Here is a 6490-nt window from a genome sequence, read left to right as displayed (position 1 = left end):
TCTCACTACGTGGTGTAAGCGATGCTAATGTTCAATGAAATTGGTTATATAACTTTTTATTATAAATAACAAAATCAAAATACCAACGCTAGATAATCTCCGGGCATGGATGCAATTGGAATTAAAACCGGCGAACAACAAAATGGTGGGAGGCTTATATAGCGAGCGCCATAGATCGATGAAATTTCAATCCAGCATAACTTTGAAAATACTGAACGAAATCAAATCATTAGAGATTCATAGTTCACAATATTCGACAGGAATTCCTGTTACACAAAAATGAGAACCCTATCACATTGAACTTTGTGCATTCATTGTATTAATGCTTTTCGACCCTGCTCTCCAGGCCTCCCTGTTTCATGGATTCTTCTGAATTTAGATTTAACAGTTGGTGAAATGAAATGGGGTTTAACGTCCTACTGTTCTGCTCCCAACCTGGGCTAATGAAGACGGGCATATGCCATACAGTGTGCTATGAGGTGAATTTTGCCCAGGCAGCAGCGCTACGGCCTACTCTTATATCAAATTCCAACTGCCAAGGGATCTTTTACGTCCACCCAATGTGTACACAGGACCTCGGTTTTTCGTTCCATACGAACGACTAGACAGCTGTCCTTGTCAGGCCCTCCGTCCTGCATCAATGACAAGGGGAAACCACGCCGGAAAATCGGGATGAACTTTCTTGGCCAATGCAGGGGTCGAACAACCGACCTCCAGGCTAGCGAGCCGGTGTTTTGGTTTTTTTTCTTGTAATATATTTATTCACAGAATATAATTATACATTATAATATTTACAGTATTTCATAATTATCACACCTTTAATTTATTTTTTACTATATAAGAAAAACACAGGCAGAGTATAATACAGAAATATACAATAATAAAAACAAGTATTTTTCATTATTTTTAATATGTATAGTCTAAGAGTTGAGTATGTATAAAAGATTAAAAAGTAGAGTATAATATATACAAATAAAATCATTCCCTGTGTTTTGCCTACCTACATTTATAATACAATACCGCTTTTAGGTACCTTTAGTGTCAATGAAAAAACTTGGTTTTAAATACTAATTATAAATTTCAATGTTTCAATTATTGCAATATTTGATGACTTTAGGTATAAATTAAGGTCATATAGAGAAAAAGGTTTACAGTGGGATTTTGGAATGTAGAGTTTTTTGGATGTTGAGTACATATGGTCTATCTAAAAATATGCTTCATATTTTAAAATATGACCATTAATGTTTCAAAAGTTGCTATATTTGGTGACTACAATGGATACTAAAGTAAGTGTGAGCAAGAAAATTATTTATAATTCAGAATTGGCTGAGAATATCTTGTGAAAAGGTTTACAATAGGAGATTTCCATGTTAATTTTTGAGATGGCTGGTTAAGCAAGACTAATTATGATTTGTACAGTTAAGATAATGCTGGGTAATAGGGACTAGTATCATTGACACACATTGCGTGTATAAGTTATGGGTTAGAAGATAGGACTCATGCTTGCAGACAGCAATTCCTCTGCTATTTAAGAGAAATATTTTCATAAGGGATTATCTCAATTTTAAGAGTATCTAATTTAGTAAATTTAGATGTTATATTTAGGATTGAGTTTGTTTATTTTGATTCCTACTATGATAATTAGCTTTTAGGTTTCTTTCATATCTAAAGTTATTTATTAAACAAGGTAGATTAGTTCTATATTAGATTGAAATAGATGAATGACTTCGAAGCTCTTCGGATAAGGTCTTAGGAAGAATATTTAAGGGTGTTCTGAATTATTCGGGTATTCTCGTCACTAAATTTTTCGAGCTTAAAAACATGTTAATTAGGAGTGTTTGAAGGTTTTGTCCTTTTTATATTAGTTTAACAATTGAATATGATTACTAATTAGGAGTTCTTCGGAAGAGGCGTTCGAGGATTGTGCTGGAGTTAATGAAATGAATTAATGTATTAAGAGGAGTGTTTAGAGGTGTGCTAAGCACGGTTAATTTATCTACAAAGTTAAATAAGAACGTTTGAGGGTTTTGGCTATACGTTATATAATTAGACGTTCTTCGGAAGAGGCGTTCGAGGGAAAAATCATTGAATCGTCATAATAGTGAGAAATAGTAAGAGATTCTGAATCGAATAAAAAACGACAAGATCTCCCAAGTATGGAGATTTTGACTTTATTATGTTAGACGATAGAAGATGGAATATGGCCCCTGATTGTAAGAAAAATCATGTATGTAGCTTGTGGACACTATAGAGGTCACAATTTTTTATCCGATTTTTTTGACACTTGAAATGTAAATTTATAACTCGAAGATCTCGATTCCTTTCGATATTCGCTCATATCGGACCGAAACCTCCTGAATTATGGCCCCTGATTGTACGAAAAATCACGTTTTTAGCTTGTGGACCCTGTACAAGTCACAATGTTTATCCGATTTAAAAAAAAAAAATGTTTGAATATATCACCGTTACATCCTAAGGATGGTTGAGTTTGAATTTCGTAAAAATCGGACCAAAACTGACGGACAAAATGGCCGTCCCTCGTACGCAAGTATTGTAAAGATGGTATATCAAGGTTGTGGATCATCTAGAGGCCAAAATTTTGATCCGATTTTGATGAAACTTTACATTTATCTTTATATCACAAAGATCTTGATTCCTTTCAATATTCTCGTATATTAGACCGTAACTTCCTGAATTATGGCCCCTAATTTTACGAAAAATCACGTTTTTAGCTTCTTGGCTCTATAGAGGTTGAAATTTTTATCCGATTTTAAAATCCGTTTGAATATATCACCTTTATACCCTAATCATGGTGGAGTTTGAATTTCGTGAAAATCGGACCAAAACTGCTAGACAAAATGACCGCCCCTTGTGTGCAAATTGTGTAAAAATAAGGTATATCAACGTTGTAGAACCACGAGAAGCCACAATAATTGTGATCCAATATTGACGAAACTTTTGATTTATCTTTATATCTCAAAGATCGTGGTTCCTTTTGATAACCGCGCATATCCGAACCTAACTTCCTGGATTATGGCCCCTGATTGTTCTAAAAATCGTATTTTTAGCTAGAAGTCACAATTTGTATTCAATTTTAAAAAATATTTAAAGATACATTATGTAAGATTTAGATAAAGAGCTGACAGTTCTCATTATAATAGTTAAAAACTAGATAATGTAAAGGTAATTCGTTGAAAATTTCAGTCAAATTGATCTACTATGAACCGAGATATCAGCCCGTCTAGCCTCGTTCATCATTACTAAAATTAGTAGTTAAAAAGCATAGTCTTGATTATCCACTGTTTTGATTTAATTAGCATATAGGATCCCAATCCAGTCGATATCGAAGGCTAGCCCTGACATCGAGAGTTGATTATGGTCTGGATAAGTTAATTAATGTCTAATTGATAATTTAGATAAGATTTCAGGCCTAAAGAAAGACATGCAAAAGGCAGATTTAGCTCTTGCATAATGCATGTTTAAATATATAACCTTTTCACATCGATGAAGGTTGAGTTTGAATTTCGTAAAAATCTGACCGAAACTGATGGTCAAAATGGCCGCTCCATTTAGTTTATATCCTTAAGATCCTATAGGTTCCTGTAGATATTCACGCATATCGGACAGTAACTACCGGGATTATGGCCCCTGATTGTACGAAAAATCTCTTCTTTGATTTAGCTTGTTCACTATCCATCTCTTGCAAAATGTGGGAGTATCTTGCATGGCAACCGCTTGCTTTATTTCTTGAATATGCATGTCCAGAAAACGATAGGTAACCACGGAATGAATATTAATATGATACGGTAGCTATGTGGCATTTCCAAAGTCAAACTTGCGAACTCTAAGTTCAAAAGTTTTTCACAATATTGACCTTTGTGCTTTTTCAAACTGCATATACCTATACATACGCTCTGATGCGTTGGTATTAAAATACCAAATGCAATCGGAAGTAGGAATTTGAAAGTAGAAATATGGATGTTGAGAGTTCAGAGGTTTTGTGGATGTATATGAAATTCCATGTCGTTATTTGGTATTCTGTTATTTACTAATATGTATCATTTTTTTATTCCAGATAGATGAAACCGTAATACTACAAATGTCATCGGAAGATCTCCAAAAATATATCCCGAAGTATGGCGATTACTTAGCTTTATTTTCCTTCCTTAAGCAACAAAAGCAGATGGAGGCAGGCTGTGCACCTTCTAGTTCTACGTATAAGAATATGACACTACGAGACAGACTTGCAGCTAAACTAAATAGCAAAATAAACAAAGAACACGATAGGCGGTCTCTGCCCCAAACTGGTAATAAAAATGCGAAAAAAGGGACTAAATAGGTCGAAGTTGGTTGGTTGCACCAGTACTCTGAAGACTGTGAGCCTAGACAAGTTCGGTGTCAGAATGGTGGGGGCACTCGAAGTATTGATATAGAAGTTGATGAAGACATGTCAGACCTTTTACGAAAAGCACAAACCCTTTTCTTTCCAGGCGGTCAATCTAAAAAAGGGTCCGTTTCAGAATTCAAATTTTGGATATCTGACCAAACGCAAGTAAAATTAGCCAATGATGTAACTGTAAGGGAAGTTTGCAATTCAGCCAAGTTCAAACGACTTCGATTTTATATGATTACGGGCCGGCTAGTATTCCTATTCGCAATGAAACAGACAGCAAAACACCCGACCAATCCCAAAACACACAAACAGAAGCTGATGACATACAACTAATTTCAGACAACATTATATCATCACACTCCGACGACAGTGAACTAGAGTCAGTTGAATTCTTTGTTGACCCGTTTGTGTATCAGTCTCCTACGTATTTATCAGATGATAGTTTACCCACACTTGACATTATCAGAGAAAGTTACATACCAGAAATAGTGCACGAAGATTCACAAGTAGGACCGGTCGGGACAGGAGTAAATAAACTACACATTCACAGAACATTAATTCAAGAAGAACTTGTTGCTTGTTTTAAGGCCCCAGAAATTGTCGACCAAAGTCTTTCGTTTTCATTTATCAACGAATTTGGTCACAACGCGGACGGGGTGTCACGAGACGCTTATTCTGGGTTTTGGGATTCATTTTATCAGCGAAATACTGATGGGGAAGCCTATCGCATCCCTTTGCTTGTCAACGAATACTCACTGGAAGAGTGGGGTGCCATAGGACGGATTCTTTTAAAAGGATTTACTGATCACAGATATTTGCCGATTCATTAAGCTCCAGTATTTATGATTGCTATAATCCACGGAGAAGAGAGTGTTACACCCGAGCTGATCACCAACAGTTTTATGCTTTACCTCGAACCTTCTGAAAAGGACATTATTCAAGCTGCACAACATGGTTTGCCATACGAGACCGATGAGCTGTTAGGTATCTTAGATAGGTTTCAGTGCCACAAGATCCCCACACCGGAAGACCTAGATGCGCTTATTGTCCAGATAGGTCACAAAACACTTATCCAAGAACCAAAATATGCGTTGGATGCAATAGCAAACATCGCTAGAGCACCTTTACAATTGCTCCTTCCCGATATTGAATCAATTTTGAACATGTATAGTTGGAACCATCTATCGCTAAAGTTATATCTTTGATTAAAGCTGTGCCAATGTCAAAAGCGGAGAATTCAAGTTTGGGATATTTATATCGTTTTATTAGAGGTCGAAACATTTGCCAGCTTTCAAAATTACTACGCCTAATGACTGGTGGAAAAAATTGATGTTTTATTTGTTATCCGTCATGGGAAAGGTAGAGTACCAACTTTTCACACATGTGGTCCAAGTTTAGAATTACCGTCTACTTATACCAGTTACCCAGACTTTCGAAATGAGTGGGAACATATATTAGATGACAAGGAAAGTTTTGGAATGGACATTGCTTAACTTTTACGAATGTGATGATAGTAACTTTTACGAATGTGATGATAGTAACTTTGTTGATACATTTTATATTTTTAATAATGTGTGTCTTACAATGTTATGGTATCAGACATTTTCATTTAATTCGTTTGATGTATGATGTATCTCAGCTATCACACCCGAGTTGTCATTTCTTGGTTGTTCATAAATAACCTTTCCATATCCAAGTTTTGGATCCGTCATCATCATTCTGTTCATTTTGTGCCTGTACTTTGTTTCCTTTCAGTAATTTTAATTGTGTGTATTTTAAGAAAATATAGCTGATCTGCATCTATATGTACTCTGTAAAATATACAGTTACCTGAGTTTTTATAACCTGAAATAGTTTAAATAAAAATTTCTATGATATAATTAGACCTAGACTTAGTTGTCAGTCTTATTCTGTAGCTACGTTTTCAGCGCAAACGTTTTCAGAACGACGACGGTAAAATACTGAACCTAATTATATATTCGCAATCAAGGTTTTCGTTTCATCTGAGGAATAGATAAATTGTGATTGGTGTTGTGGGAAGGAGACGAGAACAGTCTGGGGTGGGTGCAGGCTTTGGCGGTAATTGTGTGTATTTTA

At 35.5% G+C, this 6490-nt stretch overlaps 1 pseudogene; it reads left to right on the top strand.

Annotated features, from left to right (window-relative positions):
- The first annotated feature begins 1274 nt into the window (after positions 1–1274).
- On the top strand, positions 1275–6222 carry LOC130012919 (uncharacterized; annotated as a pseudogene).
- Positions 6223–6490: the final 268 nt, after the last annotated feature.

Source organism: Patella vulgata, chromosome 1 (assembly GCF_932274485.2).
Source record: "Patella vulgata chromosome 1, xgPatVulg1.2, whole genome shotgun sequence".
NCBI lineage: Eukaryota > Metazoa > Mollusca > Gastropoda > Patellidae > Patella > Patella vulgata.
Note: the sequence above shows the minus strand (reverse complement) of the source record. Positions and strands in the feature narration are given on the sequence as shown.